We start from the raw sequence: 21,697 nt of genomic DNA on the forward strand, positions 1-21,697 counted from the left end.
GAAAGAGGCTTGGAGACACCACTATGAAAGGTTGTTAAATGAAGAGAACGAATGGGAGAAAGAGAATTTGGCAAATGTTGACCCAAGAGAAGCGCCATCCAACCCACGCCAGCAAGGAAAGCAGACGTTAAATGATGATGATGATGATGATAATGATACACACACACATACATACATACATACATACATACATAAACAAACCTACACACATGAGCATTCATATATAAATGCATACAAAATGTGAAGATCAAAATATAAGACATTAAAGTGATGATGGTATACTCAACCATAAAATGAAAGAATACTTGTGGAATGTTCCTGTCAAAGTTATTTAACCCCTTTTGTTACCATTATTCTGTTGGAATACTCTGCTTTGTTCTAATTAGTTTTCAAAATAATGAGGAATTTTGTCAAATAACTTTGTTCCTATTTATCTGATGTTTTGCACATTAATTCATGTGAAGTTTTGATGGAAGGCCTTAATTTACAATCACTTTTAATTTATAATCATTTTAAAAGAAGTTTGTATCATCGAAGTAGGGGTGGTCTCGAATGGATTGGTATCAAGAGGATTAAAGGATTAAAATTTAAGCACCATAGACCAGATGTAATTATATAGGAGAGGGAAATCTAATTGTGTAGAGTAGTAGGTTAGATCAGAGATCTTATCATAGGCTGTTTTATGGTTGAATGGTCAGTGACTAAACTGGCTCCCCACTTGAGTAGCTTGCTATTCTTGTGTGGAAGCTATTTGGACAGCAAGCAGGGCTGAAAACAAGACCTATAGAAGGCTTGATGAGATCCTTGTGGGCCAACAGCCATCCAGTTGGCTAAGTCATAATGAAGTGATACTATGGCTTCATCCAATGGGAGAACTTGCACTTAATTCAGAAATCTTTCATTACAGTGTCATCAACAAGCTGTAAATGTATACGATATATGCCAATGAAGGGTAGAAATTAGTAATTACCTGCATAGGAACATATCTTTATATATATAAGTGAAGGTGTGTCTGTCTCCTACGATTTAGATTCCTAACTACTCCCACATTTTGCGGTGCAGTTTAACCAAAACCGAGTATCTTATAGTCGTGATTCATATCGAGCCCTTCTGGGTATTAGCGCGCGTCTACGATGAGTCTACAATTTAAAAAAAAATTTACCATTAATTTTTCCCATTTTTAATCCATTTTTGGCATATATAAGGGAAGTAACTCTCTAAAAATTTATTATTAAATCTCAGAACGTAAAAAGCTACAGTAACCCCCCCCCTTTGTGGTTAGCCATATTGAGATGGCTATTATACTTTACATCTCTGAAAATGCTTATATAGTTATTTCCCTTACAAACCCGAGCAACACCGGGCGATACTGCTAGTTACTAATAATGAATGAAAATGAAGGCATCAATGAGAAATCTGCAAAGACTACACCCAGTCTATAAATTTAGATCTATACCTGTTAATATTATGGCACTTAATAGGGCAGTGATCTGGAAGAATCATTTGCATGCTGGGTAAAATGGTTAGTGGTATTTCGTTTATCTTTACATTCTGAGTTCAAATGCCACCAAGGCCATCTTTACTGTTCATCCTTTAGGGGTCAATAGAATAAGTACAAACTGAAAACTGGGTTCAACAATAATTGACTTACCCACTCACCTGAAATTGCTGGCCTTGTGAACAAAATTTGAAAGTAGTATTATGGTAGTTGATAAAGTAGCCAACTACTTTGGCATCAATCCTGAGAAGCTGGAATTCACAAAACCCATAAAAGACATGGAGAGTCAACAAAATTAAAAGTACAAGCCATAAATGGAACTGTGGAAATATATATAAAAAAACTCATCCAGAAATTTAAGCTGTCTGCTTGTACATATAAGGCATTTATAAACATTTGAAAATATATAAATGTACATACATATGTGAAAACATGCAGATTTATATATGTAATTAGATACATACAATTATGTGTGGAAGCACTCCATCAGTTACGACGATGAGGGTTCTGGTTGATCCGAATCAACGGAACATCCTGCTCGTGAAATTAACGTGTAAGTGGCTGAGCACTCCACAGACACATGTACCCTTAACGTAGTTCTTGGGGATATTCAGCGTGACACAGAGAGTGACAAGGCCGGCCCTTTGAAATACAGGTACAACAGAAACAGGAAGTAAGGGTGAGAGAAAGTTGTGGTGAAATAGTACAGCAGGGATCACCACCATCCCCTGCCGGAGCCTCGTGGAGCTTTAGGTGTTTTCGCTCAATAAACACTCACAACGCCCGGTCTGGGAATCGAAACCGCGATCTTATGACCGCAAGTCCACTGCCCTAACCACTGGGCCAATGCGCCTCCAATGTACAATTATGTGTACAAACATATGTATAAGCATGTATGCACATACATACATGTGTCCATGCATGCATGTTTGACATACCTGCATGCGTAACTTGACAGTAGTTTCACTGTGTCAAGGACGTAAGCTCAGTCATGGCTAAGTGGTTAAGAAGTTCACTTGCCAATCATGTAGTTTCTGGTTCACTCTCATTACATGGTACCTTGGGTGAATGTTCACTACTATAGCCTGTTACTAACCGAAGGCTTGTGAATGGATTTACAAGACAAACTGATAGTAGCCCATCTTATACATGTGTGTGTGTCTGCATGTAAGTATGTGTGCAAATGAGTGCATATTTCCCTTATCTCCATGTATGTTTGCTGCTTGTAATCGATTTCCAGTTCTCCATGTAAAGCATGGGTGCATTGTTAGATGTTTGCTAGACTCAGAGACTGGAAACAGGTGTATGTTGGCATCAGGAAAGGTATCCAGGTGTAGCAGACTCTGCTCCGATGTCTGAGCCATGCAAGCATGGGACACTAGCCATTAAAATACATGATGATGATGGTGATGATGGTGGTAGTAATGATGATGATGACAACAATAATGACATCGGCGATGATGGTGACAATGATGATGATGATGATGATGGTGATGACGATGATGATGATGATGATGATGATGATGACTAAGGCTATCTATATTATATAATGTAACACTATGTAGCTATATTTGAATACAATAAGCTATATTTGAAAAGACAGGGTTGTCATGACTGCAATGTCTTTGATTCTTAGCCTACTTGACCAAGGCTAACTTGGTGATAAGTAGAAGCAACAGACACATACTTACACATTGTGTCTATTTGTCCAGTCAACAGCTACACATGCAAAAAAAGAAGGAAACATATGTGATCACATGTCCAAGTAGAAATAGCAGCCAAATTCCTCAAACGACCATCTTAAAAAGGAAAAGACATTGTGCAAAGAAGTCTTACATATTCCAACAAAAATGGCTGGAACAACTTTGATTATAGGTCTATTGATGAGGATGAAAGGCTAAGAGGACCTCAACAGAATTTGGATGCAGAATGTGAAGATGTGCAAAATGCCGCTAAGCATTTCACCTAGCATGTTGGCAATTCTGGCAGCCCCCCCCCCCACCTTAAAACTCTCTTAGTATATTGACAACGTCTACTGACTGTGTCTCTTTATTAAGTGAACGTCTTCACACTGTATCTATCTTTTATATCTATACGTAATATCTTCCATTCAGTGAACATTTATACATTGTTTCTTTAATCAACAACTTACATATGCATACTGTATCATCATCATCATCATCATCATCATCATCATCATTTAGCGTCCGCTTTCCATGCTAGCATGGGTTGGACGGTTCAACTGGGGTCTGGGAAGCCATGAAGGCTGCACCAGGCCCAGTCTGATCTGGCAATGTTTCTACGGCTGGATGCCCTTCCTAATGCCAACCACCACGTGAGTGTAGTGGGTGCTTTTTACGTGCCACTGGCACAGGTGCCAGACGGGGCTGGCAAACGGCCATGGTCAGATGGTTCACTTACATGCCACCGGTACTGGTATCATAGCTACAATTTCCATTGATGTTGATCAATTTCAATTTTGATTTTCACTTGCCTCAACAGGTCTTCACAAGTAGAATTTTGTGTCCCAAGAAGGAAAGGTATGCATAAGTGGACTGGCTACATCCCAGGTAGATGCCATGGGTTATGGTCTCACTTGTCCTGCCGGGTCTTCTCACGCACAGCATACTTCCATAGGTCTTGGTCTCTAGTCATTTCCTTGGTGAGACCTAAAGTTCGAAGGTCGTGCTTTACCACCTCGTCCCAGGTTCCCTCAACCACTAGGGTGTGGCACTTTTTCACACAACTATCTTCATCCATTCTCGTCACATGACCATACCAGCACAAACGTCTCTCTTGCACACCAAAACTGATGCTTCTTAGGCCCAACTTTTCTCTCAAGGTACTTACACTCTGTCAAGTATGCACACTGACATTACACATCCATCGGATCATACTGGCTTCATTTCTTGCGAGTTTACGCATATCCTCAGCAGTCACGGCCCATGTTTCACTACCATGTAGCATGGCTGTTCGTACACATGCGTCATACAGTCTACTTTTTACTCTGAGCGAGAGGCCTTTTGTCACCAGCAGGGGTAAGAGCTCTCAGAACTTTGCCCAGGCTATTCTTACTCTAGCAGTTACACTTTCAGCACATCCACCCCGGCTACTGACTTGGTCACCTAGGTAACGGAAGCTATCAACTATTTCTAGTTTTTCTCCCTGGAATCTATTTATATAATCAGATATAATTATGTATCTATTTATATAATCAACATCCATAAACTATCTATCTAACCAGCATCTAACATTGTTTCCTCTCGGCTTTCTATCCACTCAACATCTACCCACTGTTTCAGTCTATCCAGCCAACATCATACACATTACCTATATCTCTCTAGTCAACATTTACATTGTAAAACTGTTTCTCTGCACAGCAACATGATGTTGTGCCTATTTATCGAACCAATGTCTACATATAGTGCCATCTATCAAGTCAACATCTACACACTGTTTCTATCTTTCTAAACAACATCTACACTCTGCATCTATTTATCCAGTCAACATCTATATATTTTGTCTATCCAATCAACAACTTCACCAAGCTTACTTCCCAACCACATGGTCCTGGGTTCAGTCCCACTGAGTGGCATCTTGGGCAAGTGTCTTCTACTATAGTCTCAGTGGATTTTGTAGACAGAAAATGAATGAAGCCTGTCGTGTGTGTGTGTGTGTGTGTGCGTGCATGCGTGCATATGCATGCGTGTGCACATGTGTGTGTGTGCGCATATGCATGTGTGTGTGCATGTGTGTGTATGTGTTTGTGTGTGTTTGTGTCTGTCTATTTCCTCTCCACTGCTTGACAACTGGTGTTGGTGTGTTTACGTCCCCATAACTTAGTAATTCAGCAAAAGGTGCTAATAGAATAAGTCTCAGGTTTAATAAAATAGTACTGGGACTGATTCATTCAACTAAAAATTCTTTAAGGCAGTGCCCCAGCATGGACACATTCTAATGACTGAAACAAGTAAAGGATAAACGATATGTTTTTCTACCAAGTCAAATACACACTCATCTATTTATTTGTTGAGCCAGAATTTCTCTATAGTGTCACTCTGTCCAGCTTACAGCTTCTATGCTGTGTGATTATGCTCCATCAGTGACAAAGATACATCTGCTGCATTTACCAAGAACCATCGCTAAAATTTAACAAACCAAACATAGAGTCTAGAAAAGTAATTCCCAGAAAACTTTCCAAAAGGAAAGACACCATGGATAAAATCTCTGCTTTTGAATTAGAGGTAATTTACTTTTATATTTAGTGGGTTTGGGGAAAGGGGTGGTAGTCATGGTCTTTGCAGACCCTCCAAGACTGGTGATAAAAATGCCATTAACATTTCTGTTATAGTATTTATGGATTTGCATTATTGTTTAGCCTCAGAACAGCCCTGATCTAAGAGTTACGATCAAAGACATTCTAGCAATGGCCATACTCTCCAAGATAAAGTCTCTTTTCTCCAAGATAAAGTCTGTAGGACTACGTTATACCATAGATCCTTCCATTTTAAAGTCAATAGTATGTAATTAGGAGGAGATTTGGGTACTATTTCATGCAGGTTGAGGCTTTCTTTTTGGACTGTGCTTGTGTTTATACATGTGTGTATGTGTGTCTGTGTGTGTGTGTGACAATGATGATGACAGCAGATGAGCAGTGGTAGTGGTGATGGTGGTGGTGGTGGTTGTAGTGGTAATGGCGATGATGATGGTGATGATTATAATGATGATCATGGTGATGATTATAATGATGATGATGGTGATGATTATAATGATGATGACAACAATGATGATTATGATGGTGGTAGTGGTAGCAGCGGTGGTGGTTATGGTGATTGCAATGATGATGACTATGGTCGCGGTGGCAGCAGCAGTACTGGTGGTGGCGGCAGCAGCGGTGGTGGTGATGATGATAACCATGACAACAAAGATGACAGCAAAGATAATCCCCTCTGTTGCTTGATTTATCTCTCTATTCACCAGCATTGAATATGTATATCAATATCTAAATTTGTAAACCTTGCCATTGATACATTGCTATGACAATAAATGGATGTTAAAATATGAAAATAAATAATGTGAAAGAGAATGTCACCAACCTAATATAGAAGGAGAAAGAAGACAAATATGAAACTGTGCAGAAATGAGTCACTCAAGAACTAGGTTCATTGGAATGGTGTGCTTCATTACTGCAAACAGTGGCAGCACTGTTAAATGTATAAGTGTCTCACTGATGTGATCAGCCTGGTGCACCTTTGATCAGTCTTGGAGGGCCTGCAAAGACCATGACCACCACCCCTTTCTCCAAACCCATTAAATATAAAACTAAACTAAGCCAGTGTTGAGTTTAGTTTCATTTTTATAGTGTTTAGTGTTTATCTTTTGTTTCAGTTATCAAATAAATTGACCCCAGTACTTATTCTGTCAGTCTCTTTCACCAAGCCACTAGTCACAAGGATGTAAACAAAGCAACACCAATTGTCAAGCAGGGAGATGAACACGCACAAACACACACACATACACATAAAACAGGATTTGCCCAATGATATAGAAATTCATATACTGTGCTAGTAGGGTGCCAAGAGCACCATCCAAACGTGATCATTGCCAGAGCAGCCAACGGGCTTCCATACCTGTGGCACGTAAAAGGGCGCCATTCGAGCGTGATTGTTACCAACGTCACTTCACTGGCACCTGTGCCAGTGGCATGTGTAAAAAGATTCGAGCAAGGTCATTGCCAGTACTGCCTGACTGGCCCCCATGCTGGTGGCACGTAAAAAGCACCCACTACATTCGCAGAGTGGTTGGCATTAGGAAGGGCATCCAGCTGTAGAAACTCTGCCAGATCAAGATTGGAGCCTGGTGCAGCCATCTGGTTCGCCAGCCCTCAGTCAAAATCGTCCAACCCATGCTAGCATGGAAAGCGGACGTTAAATGATTATGATGATGATGACGAATGCATGAACAAGTGCATTGCTTTTAATTGCTATCAGCCTACATGCTAATCATTGGAGAAGTTTTGTACATGAGGGTGGGCTGAAAAGTTCACAGGCTGACTATGAAGCAGTGATGCTAGAATTGTGAAATCCTTCATGCACTAATGTCAACACTTCTTATTAATAGTTGCATTGTTTCTTTCCAGATAAACTGACATCTGATTCTACAAAGAAGACTTCAAAAGTAACTGGCCATAACATCTCTTGAAATGGACAGAATTTGGCATTGTGGTGTTATCAAATACCTGTAGAAAAAGGATTTATCCCCCAATGACATTCATACTGACATGGTTGCTACATTAGGAGATGATGCTCCAACTTTATCAACAAAGCAAAAGTGGACAGCAGAATTTAGGAGAGGAACAGAGAATCTTGAAGATGATCCGGTGTTTGGACAACCTACAACTGCCACCACTGATGAAAACATTGTGTTCACCACATGCTGATGGATGACAGGCGATTGACTATAAATCAAATAGTCAATGCTATTAACGTATCCTATGAGAGAGTCGAGAATATTCTGCACAATGAACTTGGCTTGATGAAGGTTTCTGCTCAGTGGGTGTCATGTCTTCTGACACCTGATCAAAAGTGCACCAGGCTGATCACATTACAGGAAAATCTGATATTGTATGAGGCAGATCCATTTGGTTTCCTGGAACATTTCCTAATACACAATGAATGTTTGATTCATCACTTTTAGCCAAAGAGACAATCCTTGCAGTGGAAGCATCCCTCCTCACCTGTTGCAAAGAAAGTCACAGTCATTTCATCTGCAGGAAAGGTGATGGACTCAGTTTCTGGAGATGCAAAAAGCATTGTGTTTATTGACTATTTTCAAAAAGGCTAAGCCATCAATGGAGAGTACTATGCCACTTGCTGAAGCAGTTTCAAAAGGCTATCAAGTCCAAATGCTCAGGAAAACTGACAGAAGGAGTCTTGTCTCATCAGAACAATGCTCTCGCATGCAAGTCCTTGGTTTCAATGACTGCTGTGCATGACAGTGGCTTTGAAATATTTTATCAATCTCCCTGTTCTCCAGATTTGGCTCCATCTGACTATCATCTGTTCCCAAACATGAAAAACACTTGACTAGGAACCATTTTCACATTGATGGTGATGTCATCGCATCTGCTGTTGATAACTTTTTTAACCAACAGGATGAAAGCTCCTTCACCAATGGGATCCAAGCTCTGCAACACCAATGGAAGAAGTGTGTGAACTGATAGGGGAGATTATGTTGAAAGTAAACTTCATTTGGTCACATTCCCTGAGAATATCTTGATCAGTCTAAGAACTTTTTAACCAACCCTCATTTTCATTGTTCCTCTTAAAGACTGAATTTGCAGAATACAAGTTTAATGATAACTTTTTTCTTTTGGATATAAAAAGCCTTACATTTTAAGGTCCTTACTTAAAAGTTTGTAACACAACAATTATAGATACATATCTGGGTAAAGAAGCTGTAAAATTGAAGGAGTTGTAACAATACAATGATAAGTTGGAGTTAACAAAATGAATATGAGCCAAAATCAGTCCTTCACCATGTACATGTTGTTTATGTACAATCATGTACATATGATTTGACAGAGCCAACAATCTGGTAAAGCCAAAAAGGATGAACAGAAAAACAGCATTCATTTCACAATATCATGTAGATTAATTAGATAAAGAGGGGTCCTCCATGTGGTAATGAATGTTTATATATTGGAGTGGTTAGCTGATGTTAGCAGACATATTTTTTTATGAGTCAGGTCAGATGGTCAGACAGAATCACATAGACATGGAATAGGAGCCGGCATGGTTTTGTGGCAAGAGGTTTGCTTCCAAACCATCTGTTTTCAGGTTTAGTTCCACTGTGTAGCAAGTCTTGTTTCATTTCTTATGAATCCGATTATCAGCTTCTACTGTTTTTACTTGTCATTTGCATCCTTTCTCCCAGACCGACTGGCAGGCATTCAGTTTGCTACTTTCATTTCAAGTTCTTATAGTTTTATATCACCAGTTCTTGGTTGCCCACAAAAATTTGATTAGACAGATTTGTGTTGACATCATCGAATCCATGAATTGTTTGACCAGATTTCAAGAATTACTACTTCTTTACAAAGAAAAACATCTGTCAGATTTTTTTTTATGCCTTCTCATATTTGGAAACCAAAAAGTTTTCAGTTCAAGTCACAGTTTAAATTTTTATACAGTTGTCAAAAGATGTTCTCTTTCTCACTGATTTCAAATGACATGCTGAGATCTACTGAACAGTTGACCTCTGCAACAATCCCTCATATTGTTCCCTCTCAAGTCAGTTGTCTTTGATAATGATAAGGGAACATGACTATAGAAAGAATGACATTATTGGAGGTTTATGAATAAAATTTGGTACATGAAAGACATAAATTTTGCAAGACCCAAAGAAGGTAATCCCTGTAAGATAGCAGTAACTCTGAATAAACACCGACCCAATGTAGATGAACACTTCAACTCAAACAGGGAACACCTCCAGTGCTGGTGGCAAAAAAAGGACAAAAAAGAAACAAATAAGAAAATAAATTAAAATATGAATTCCAAAAATGGTCATACACACACACACACACACACGCACTGCTATGCATAAAAACACACACACATGCACTCGCAAGCACAATAAAAAGATTTACTCACCAAAATGTATTATGGAACCAACTCCATCTGCAATAAAAATGGAGATAATATGAATAATAATAATACTAATAATGATGATGATGATTTCTTTTATTAACAACAACTGCAATCCTTTCTGCTATAGGTACAAAGACCTGAAATTGAGAAGGAGGGTAAGTTGATTACATCAATGCCAGTGCTCAACTGGTACATGTTTTACCTGAAAGGATAAAAATTGAAGTTGATCTCAGCTGAATTTGAACTCAGAAAGTAAAGATGGACGAAATGCAGCCAAGTATTTCACCCACTATGCTAACAATTCTGCCACTTCACTGCCTTAAATAATGGTTTCTATTATAGGTGCGTGGAGGCACAATGGCCCAGTTGTTAGGGCAACAGACTTGCGATTGTAGGATCGCGGTTTTGATTCCCAGACCGGGCGCTGTGAGTGTTTATTGAGCGAAAACACCTAAAGCTCCATGTGGCTCCATGCGGCTCCATGCGGCTCCAGCAGGGGGTGGTGGCGATCCCTGCTGTACTCTTTCACCACAACTTTCTCTCACTCTTTCTTCTGTTGGCCTGCTCGCTTAGCCAGTGGGGTGGTGTCATTTGAAGGCTAAAACAATGCGAAGCGCACTGTGACCAGCGAGGTGTAGCAACATCTGATAGCCTGGTCGGTCACGGTGATTATAGGCACAAGGCCTGAAATTTTGGTGGATGGGGGCTAGTTGACTACATTGATCTAGTGTTCAACAAGTACTTATATTATTGATCTCAAAAGAATGAAGGGCAAATTTGACTTTGGTGAAATAATAACAACAATAATCTTTTCTTTATTGGCCACAGAAGCTGCACACAAATACAAAGGAGAGTGGAGATTTACATATAGTGCATGTAAAGAGAAACAATGAACAATAAAAATTCAAATAATAAAATTCCCCAAAAGGAGGGAAGCTCCGTCCAGTGGCAACCAAGGAACCCAACACATCCTGGATACTTTGAATGCCAAGGGTACCTCAGGCAGGTACCACTCCCCTCTCCACTCCCTTCACCTTCCAGGCACATGCTCAGTGTAGGCTCATTCACATGGGCCATCCTTGCTGCGTTCCCTCTCCTTTCAACAAAAATACTAGGGGTGGGGTGGGGAGTAGTACTTCCTCTCCACCCACACTTTCTTTTTCAAATGGAACTTGAAAAAGTAGATGAGGGCTTCACTGAAGAGGCCAAAAGAAGGCAGTGGAGAAATTCTCACGGTAGATTAAACTGATAACCAGATTCACCCTAATTGCACCAACAGCTGTTCCACAAGTCAGCAATGACTGAACACTGGACGAGTGTAGGATGGTTTCATCACCCTGCGCACATCTCGGACATGTCCATCTGACAGCACTTCCATGCCTGTAGAAGTTGTCCTGAACTGGCAGAGCTCCTCGGTAACACTGTCAGGCCAGGGATTTTTGGAAATTATCCATAGTCTGTAGCCTGAAAGTCCTCTGGAAAAGACCAGCTAATTTATCCATCCAGATGCCCAGAGTTTCTCCATGCATGTTGTCACTCTTGTTTGTCTCTAATACCCTATATAACTACAATAAGGAACTTCCACTACATTTCCCAACTGGCAGAGGACTGTGAGCACTTGCTGACACTCCAGGTGCCAAGTCCCCTTTTTCAGTCTATGCTTGATCCAGGATTTATAGCTCCATCGATGAGACAAGCTGCAGTAAATCCTGCCTGACAAATGGTGACCACACCTGATCACCATCAAGTAAATGCTGCAGATGCTGCAGCCTCATCATTAGCTATGGCATACCCAGTCCTCCACTCAACAGTTGCTACCAGCAGATGGACCATCTGATGGAAAGCAAGTGCTCCAGCTTGATCAGTAATGAAGCTGGGCAAAGGACAATGCTCAGGCGGTGGTAGATGATGGAAGTGAAGTTTGCATTCATCATCTCCACCCGACCCTTCAGGGACAGCTTCCTCACTGCCCATTTCTGGGTGAGATTGGCTACCCTGCTTGTCACCTTTCCTGAGTTCTTGTCCACCTGGAGGTCCAAACCAAACCAGACCCCAAGCAATTTAGTCAGTCCTTCAGTTCAGTATCAAGCTGCATGCCCACTGACTTCTCTTGGTTAATATTTGCTCCTGTCACTTCTTCATACTCTCTTAGGGCACTGACAACCACCTCAATGTCAAAGGTATCCAATACTATTACAGTGACATCATCTGCATAAACCAACATGAACCTTCCGCATCCTAGTACATGCAGAATTCCCCTCAAAACATCCAGCTTCCATAGCAATGGCTCATGAGCCAGCACGTGCAAGAGGAGTGAGAGTGTATATCCTTGATGGACCAAACATGCGATGTTAAACGATTCTGATAAGTGGTCATTTACTTTGACCACCAAACAGATGTTGCTGTCCATTGCAATTTGAATTCAGAATGTAAAAAGCTGGAACAGATATTGCAAAGCATTTTTTTTTCATACTAAAACAATTCTGCTGATCCATCTCTGTAATAACAACAACAATAATAATAACAGCAATTACAGCAAAATGCGTGAACAGACAATCACAAACACACAGAAACAGAAAAATAAACGGAGAAAGAATGAAGAAATATAAGAAAATTTAAAACAGAATAAGAAAATTTTAAGGAAAGGGCCACAAAAGTTCCTGCCCTAAACTTTTGGTATGTTAAATGTAAATCAAAGTGATAGTCGCACATCACATCATTGATCTGTATATATGCATGTGTGTGTATATATATATATATATATATATATATATATATATTTATTGGTATATATAAGTGTACATATGTGTATCAGTATATATATGTATGTGTACCTGTGTATATGGTAATCTATATATGTGTGCTTGTATATATGCATGCGTATGTGCAGCCATGCAGCTAGAGTGATTCATTATTTACTTCATTTCATTGCTCCAACTGTGCAGTGATGTTCAACATGTGTGTGCACTGGCCTGTTATTAATACACATTGGTGCTTATTGTGAATGTGCACTGATTTGAAGTGAATATAACATACACTGGCATCATTCCCCAGCTCTGTGCCCTCGTCTCTTTCACTATAATCCATTCATCAACACTCTACAACCACTGGCTTATAAAACACAGTTTCCTCTGTTTGTTTCCAACAGCTATATTGCTTTCTGATTCTCTAAACAATATAGCTAAGTATGCCATCATCAACATCATCATCATCATCGTCCTCGTCGTTGTCATCGTCATCATCATCATCATTGTCGTCGTCGTCGTTGTCATCGTCATTGCCGCTGTCATCATCATCATTGTTTGAATGTCTACTTGTTCATTCAATAGTTATGAGCTGGATGAATTTTGTGATGGCAAGCACACTATGGCCAAATACCTTCTCTATTAGAGTTTCTACAGCTGGATTCCCGTTAGGAAGGGCATCCAGCTGAAGAAACTCTGCCGGATCAAATTGGAGCTTGGTGCAGCCATCTGGTTCGCCAGTCCTCAGTCAAATCGTCCAACCCATGCTTGCATGGAAAGCGGACGTGAAATGATGATGATGATGATGATTACTAACAATTGCAGTTCTTGCAAGCAAAGTAATATTATCCCATGGCTAGACATGTTTTCACAAAACATTGGAAATGAAGGATACCAATATTTGGCACTAACACTCATTTGCAGCTATCGTGCGATGCCAAAGCTAGGAGACATTCACACTTTCCCACTCAATCATGCAATGGTTTTCTTTTAGTTTCCATCTATCAAATCCATTCATGAGGCTCTGGTTGACCAGAGGCTATAATAGAAGACTCTTGCTCAAGGTGCCGTACATTGGGATTGAACCCAAAGTCATGTGACTGGGAAGCAAACTTCTGAACCACACAAGTATCTCTGGCTTTATCCATCCACGCCTACATCTATAAAAACTATACAAACTTAACTAAAACCTATCGGTTTCACTGAGTGCTCTTTCTTCCAGGCTTCCATTGTTTTAGATGATAAACTTGTAGGATTTGCTGTAATGGATAAAAGCCATGCAAACAAATTCATAGTAACGTGTGTTGTACATCTGACTATATTTGTACATGTGTGTGTGTGTGTGTGTGTGTATGTGTGTGTGCACTGCAATACTAAAGTCAGTCTGTTTGGTTATCTGTATGTAAGAGATATATATGTGTATGGATAGCTGCTTTTATGTATGTTTATGCTTTGGATCGGTATGCGCTTGGGTTCCAGTGTGTATATAATGTCTTATGTGTTTGTGTGTATGCGAGAGTGGGGGGAAAATGTCCGAACGATTTTCTACATGTGTGTGTGTGTAGAGGTGGGGGAGGGGGCAGAATTTTCAGGTATGTATGTAAACACAGAGACACACGCACACAATGCTCTTGATATGTTTAACTAACAAATTTAATGTAAACATGTTTAGCTAAGACGACAGCAGAAAGTCAAACTTCTCATTTACTTTCCATTTCCTGTTTAAATAGAACCTTAGGGCCTATCCTGTCAAACCCCATCCCGCAAAGGGACACATACACCAACTGGCCAAAAACAAACTATTTGTAACTCTTTTTATTCTTTAAATTATTTTTAGTACATCTTTTACAATCAATCATGCCAGCTTGAGTACATTATTTCTTAAGCTGATGAAATCTAATAGACTGAAACATGTCCATAGTTGCCATTCTTACCTTCTAACAGGCTTCTAATTAAGTAAATTGATTTTTATTTATGAGATTAAAGTCTTAATTTATCTAAAGTACGGTAGTTTGTCTTTAAGAATCCTTGAAAATTGTTTCAAGGCTTTTGTTATTTTCTTCTCCAACTAAAAGACAAATTTCAATTAAATGCATTATTTTTATACAAAATTTAGCATATTCACACACACACACACACACACATGCATGCACACATGCACACACATATACATACAGAAGACACAGAGCTGTGCATTGATGCTAGCTTCTTTCTTGCCGATACTACCTTCACCACTACCACCACTACCACCACCACTGCCACCACCACTACTTTTACCTATTTCTTTACTACCCACAAGGGGCTAAACACAGAAGGGACAAACAAGGACAGCCAAATGGATTAAGTCGATTATATTGACCCCAGTGCGTAACTGGTACTTAATTTATCGACCCCGAAGGGATGAAAGGCAAAGTCGACCTCAGCGGAATTTGAACTCAGAATGTAGCGGCAGACGAAATACCGCTCAGCATTTCATCCAGCGTGCTAACGTTTCTGCCACCAACATCACTGCCAGCATTAGCACCACCACCACCACCATCTCAACCACCATCACCATCTCCACATAAATGTCTCTACTATCTATCATTTTCTTCCTTTTTTTTTTTTAATTTCATCTTTATACTATCCAATACCTTGGAGCTTTGTGACTAATAAAAACTCATTATTATTGGGGAGCTGGCAGAATTGTTAGCAAGCTGGACAAAATACCTGGCAGTAATATATATATATATATATATATATATATATATACACACACACACACACGCTAATAGTGAACAGTGAGAATGAGTGCTCAACACCGCATTGGTAGATTAATATTCTTTATTTATGGGTTCACAAGGCTATGAATGGTTTCATGAAGCGAGAGATCTCAACAATTATCAAGCCTGCCACATGGGAACATTGGTATTTGTCTGCCTCTTGGATGAGAATACACAAATATACACGAGACTGTGTGGGATTTGGGGATAAATAAATAAATATAGAGATCATGGGAGATAATTTATCAGAAAATCATAATCCCTTGTATTAGCCCTGCGTTCATTGCGAATTGATTAATTCTTTAATCATTTTATGTGAGAATCTTCATGCACATCTAAATTTATAAATATAAATAGACACATAAGTGTAATTGCATACCCATACTAAGTGTGTGCTCACACATACACAGGCACATACATACATACACACATACATACATACATACATACATACATACATACATACATACATACATACATACATACATACATACATATGCACACAGACACATCTATGCACACATATCTGCATTAAACTTTTCATTTGTATATCATTATGTGCACGTAATTGTGGAATTTCAGAGATTTTGAAGCTAAACTTAGTGCGTGGAAGTGTAAATTCATAAGTGTGTGTATGTGCCTTCTTTTCTAGGAATCATGTGATGTAATGAATGTGCAATGCTTATATATCTGTGTGAGGATGGAATCCAACATAAGCTTGTGTCTTTTATGCATAATATTCATTTAATGCATATATTCGTTGTACAGAGAAGAAATTAACTGGGTTGGAGAAGTGGCGAAGTAGGTGCTTGTAAGTTCCAAGTATGAATTGTTGCTTGTGCATGCAGAGGGAGAAGATTTCCTCCCTAATGCTTAAAATGTTCACTGTTAATGTCATGCTATTTAGTTTTTCGGCGATGCAAGGCTCGCATTTGCTGCTCATCCCCTGTAAGTGCTGGCCTTAGCTATAGTGCTCCAGTTTATATGGATTCGTTCACTTCACTTTCTTTAAGTGTCCATGTTATATTGGATAAAGATGTTATATGTCTTTTGTTTTTATCTCTGAACGAAGTCAAATGCTGCATATATCTTTATTTGAAGATGTTTTCCATCATTCTGATGTAAGTTTTTGTTGTTCTGTTCAAATCTGTAATACTGGCCTTGTATACAAATTCTATTTTTTCTCCCCCAGGTATCTATTGTTCAAGGGACAGCTGTCCAGAGATCTAAAATTACTGAATCTTTTGGGGATGTTCTTACCATTGTGATTGAACATGATCAACTTTATATTGGGGAGGCAACTATAGCTGACTGTGACTGTATTTCTATCGAAGATCTTGTGGTAATGGTTATCTTTACATTTCAGAAATTTTCTAGCTATTTTCCTGGCTACATTCATAGAAAAAAAAATTTTTTTACACTACCTATATTGCAATTAGTTTTTAAAATATAAAGAATTTAGTAAAATGAGTTTGTCTTTGTTAAGCTTGTATTTGGGACATAAATTATCATGAAGTTATAGGGAAAATTTTAATTTGAAAACTCTAAAACAGGAAATTTTTACTATAGAAACAGGGTTAATTTCAAGTGTGTTGGTATCAAAAGGGTTAAGCTACAGTTCAATAAAAAGCTACAGTTCAATAAAAAGTCCAACAATCAGCCCTTTCATGTTTAAACTGGTGATATCCAGCCTTTCATACCTATCCTACAATGTTATTCTAAAAAATTTTTTTATATCACATCATCGAAATCTCAAAGCTATGAGATAATGCATGATTAATTCAAAACAATGTGAATAAATAAGCATCAAAGGATTAATATGTTGAGGGGATTGTCAGTGGGTACTAGTGAGTCCCATTTCAATGTTCTCAGCTTTTCTGTCAACTGTACATTCACACCAGAAATGGGCCAATTGGAAAGAGTTAGTTTTTCATTAAGTTTTCATTACCTTTGTAAATGTATACTGCCACAACTGGTCTAAATTCAATTGACATGGTTACTACAGATACCTCTGACCTATGAACCCACCAGCATCTCTACTCTCCTTCTTTGTCTATCTGTCTCTGACTCACTGTCTATCCTGCTTTATTTATACCTCCTTCTGCCCATCTGTGTGTGCATGTCTTTCTGCACATGTGTGTATATGTGTCTCTATCAGTCACTGTGTGTGTATGTACATGTATATGATCCTGCATTCTCTCTCTTCTCTCTCTCTCTCTCTCTCTCTCTCGTTCCCTGTTTCTCACTCTGTATGTGTGTGTCTCTCTCATTCTGAGTGTATATGCATGTTCCTGTCTGTCTTTCTCTTTCCCTCCGCCTGTCTGTCCATTTCTTTCATTCTCTGTCCCTTTTTCTCTCTCTCTCTCTCTTTCTTTCCCCCTCTTTCTCTCTCGCTCCCCTACACACACACACACATACACACACACACACACACACACACACACACAAACATAACCACAAAATCACTGCAGACAATTATTGTTTTTGTTTTGTTTTTATATTCTTTATGACCACCATCACCACTACCAGACTCCTGTCCCCCCCCACACACACACTGCCACTACCACCTCCACTAGCCCACCCTGCAACCATTACCAGAATTATTTACATTAAGCCAAGTCATGCAAACATATTTTGAGTAAATTTACAATTCAAAGTCAATAGCCATGTTTGAGTTTGAACTTGTGATCCACTGCTTCAATCAATAGCAACCTACCACATTAACCTTCTACTTAGGGTATTATCCTTTAACTGTTACTTGTTTTTGTCTTTGCACTGGGGCCACGCTGGAGCACCATGTTAAAGGGGTTTTTAGGGAATTAATCAGCCCCAATACTTTTTCCTTTAAACTTGGCACTTATTCTATTGGTCTCTTTTGTGGAACTGCTAATTTACGGGGACATAAACAAACCAACACCGGTTGTCAAGTACCGATAAGGGACAAACAAAAAAGCACACACGCAGACATATATCTATATACACATATACATAAACATATCACTCTCTCCCTATCTATTTGTCTGTCTGTCTCTCCCTCCCTCTCTCCCTCCCTATCTCTCTCCCTCCCTCTCTTTCTCTCTATATATCTATATATATAAAACTGTAGTTGTGTGAGTGTCTGTCCCCTTCGATTTAGATTCCTAACTACTCCCACATTTTGCGGTGCAGTTTAACCAAATTCGGGTATCTTATAGTCGTGATTCATATCGAGCCCGTCTGAGTATTAGCGCATGTCTATGATGAGTCTACGATTTAAAAAATAATTTAACATCATTTTAATGCATAATTTTTCGTGTGTCGATGGCGGCGGAGTTGGCGTCCATGGTCACACCTGCACCTGTTTGCTTCTCCCCCTTCTTCCTTCCCTCGTGAAGCTGTGGGGAAGGGAGTGTAAGGAAATCAACGTCGTAAAGCGTTGTCAAGGAGACCAGCGTTCTTTTAGAACAACGACTTCATGGCTTGAAGACACCAAAACAGAAATGGCTAAGAAAGCCCGAATTGGCATTTATAAGGGAAGTAACTCTCTAAAAATGCTTATATAGTTATTTCCCTTACAAACCCGAGCAACGCCGGGCGATACTGCTAGTATATTATATATATGTATGTATGTTGTATGTATGTATAATTATAATTTAACTAACTTGTATCAAATTTCTTGGTGCTTACAATGGTGGGCTGAAAAGTTCATAGGCTGACTATAAAAGAATAATGCTAGAGCTGTGGAATCATGCATGCACCAATTTCAGCTTTTCTACTTATTAATAACCACATTGTTTATCTCCAGGTAAATTCACATCTGACTGTTGAAAGAAGACTTCAGAACTAACTAGTGGTGACTTCTCTTGAAAATGGACAAAATTTGATGTTGTGGTGTTATCAAGTACCTTCAGAAAAAGAGCTTCATCCCCAAGGACAGTCATGCTGACTTGGTTGCTAGATTAGATGACACTAAGGCGGCGAGCGGGCAGAATCATTAGCACGCCGAGCGAAATGCGTAGCTGTATTTCGTTTGCAGTTATGTGTTCTGGGTTCAAATTCCGCCAAGGTCGACTTTGCCTTTCATCCTTTCGGGTCAATAAATTAAGTACCAGTTTCGCACTGGGGTCGATGTAATCGACTTAATCCCTTTGTCTGACCTTGTTTGTAGCCCCTTGTGGGTAGTAAAGAAATATATATTAGATGACACACCAGCTTTGACAACAGTGCAAAAGTGGGTAGCTGTATACAGGAGGGGAAAAAAGGGAAGGTTTTGAACATGATACAAGGTTTGGATGTCCTGCTACTGCTACCACCGAGGAAAACATTGATAGTGTTCACCACATACTGATGAATGACAGGCGATTGACTATATGGCCAATGCTATTAGCATATCTCCTGAGAAAATTGATAATATTTTGCACAATGAACTTGGCATGACAAACGTTTCTCTTAGGTGTGTGCCATGTTTCCTAACACCTGATCAAGAGAGCGCCTGGCTAATCACATCATAGTAAAATCTGACATTATTTGAGGCAAATCTAACTGGTTTCCTAGAATGTTTGCTAACCAATGATGTATGTTGGGTTCATCACTCTGAGTCAGAGAGAAAGAAACAATCCATGCAGAGGAAACGCCCCCTCCTCACCTGCTTTAGAGAAGGCTAAGGTCACTTCATATGCAGAAAAATGATGGCTTCAGTTTCTGAGGATACAAAAAGCATCCTCAGTCACTTAACTAACATGCCGGGTGAAATGCTTAGCAGCATTTCGTCTGTCTTCAACTCCTGAGTTCAAATACCTCCAAGCCTTTTGGGGTCAATAAAATAAGTACCAGTTGAGCATTGGGTTCAATGTAGTTGACTTACAACCTCCCAGAAATTGCTGGCCTAATACTAAAAAGATTGCTGAATGAGTTTCAAAAGGCTATCCGGAGCAAATGCCCAGAAAAACTGAAAAAAGGGGTCGTTTTTCATCAGCATCCAAGTCCTTGGTTTCAATGTCTCTTGTGTGTGACTGTAGCTTTGAACTGTTTGGTCACCCTCCCTATTCTCCTGATTTGACTCCATAATCACATTGATGGTAATGTCATATATGCTGTTAATGACTTTTTTGACCAACAAGATTGGTTCCAAGCACTGCAACACCAACAGAAGAAAGTATCTCGGTCAGCCAAACAATCAGCAAGTGTTGAAAAAATATTGTAATTGTTGGGGCCACACTGAGAAACTGGATCAGAATGAAGGGTTTCCACATAGAATACATTGAAATACTCTTCCTGTCATTATGTGTATCTGTAAAAAGATTTGAACTCTAGACTGCATATAAGTAAAATATGTGTCAATTGTAGATAGTCACGTAATCAAAAGTATTCAAACCATAACCTTCATGACATTTTGATAGGTATAGCTTAACTACATTATCGGAGGTGCCCATTTTTTGTAGGGTACACACACGTGCACACACATGCAAGCACGCACACACACAAGTACATACACACACACACACAATATTTAAAAGGAATTGAAATAAGAGCAAAGGAAAAATAAGCAAAATATAAATAAATAAATACATTAAGATTGTAGGTGAGTCAGAAAAAGATAGAGAAAACAGGAAGTGTGTATGTAAGGGAAAAGATAGAAAAAGGAACAAGTGTAGAGAAGGGAATTTAAGAGAAGAAAGGGTAACACCTGGAGTTGGAAAACTGCAAAGGGTTATGACCCTTTTCTAATTAGTAACACCTAGTAGATAAATGAAAAATTAAGCAACATAGAACTTAGCAGTCACTTAACATAAACTCATATAATTCAGTACAGAGGTTTAAGGGCATTGATGCAGAGCTTTATAAAAGCAAAGCACACACTTGCACACAAACAAATATATATAATGTATAAATATACGCACATACGTTTGTATATATATGTAAATAAATACACACACATATGTATATGTATATATATATGTATGTATGTATATCACCGTGACCGTGACCCACCAGACCATCAGATGTTGCTATACATCGCTGGTCACAATGCGTTTCGCATTGTTTTAGCCTTCAAATGACGCCATC

General features: G+C 39.2%; 1 protein-coding gene across 2 annotated transcripts in view; it reads right to left on the reverse strand.

The window, feature by feature from the left end:
- LOC115214498 (aryl hydrocarbon receptor nuclear translocator-like protein 1) overlaps positions 1-21,697 on the reverse strand; it is a 730,728-nt gene that overhangs the window by 596,752 nt on the left and 112,279 nt on the right. For both annotated transcript variants that reach the window (XM_029783697.2, XM_036505029.1), the window contains one exon: positions 10,150-10,176. The gene's annotated coding sequence lies outside the window, so the exon portion shown is untranslated. The remainder of the gene's footprint in view (positions 1-10,149; positions 10,177-21,697) is intronic.

Source organism: Octopus sinensis, linkage group LG7 (assembly GCF_006345805.1).
Source record: "Octopus sinensis linkage group LG7, ASM634580v1, whole genome shotgun sequence".
Classification (NCBI taxonomy): Eukaryota; Metazoa; Mollusca; class Cephalopoda; order Octopoda; family Octopodidae; genus Octopus; species Octopus sinensis.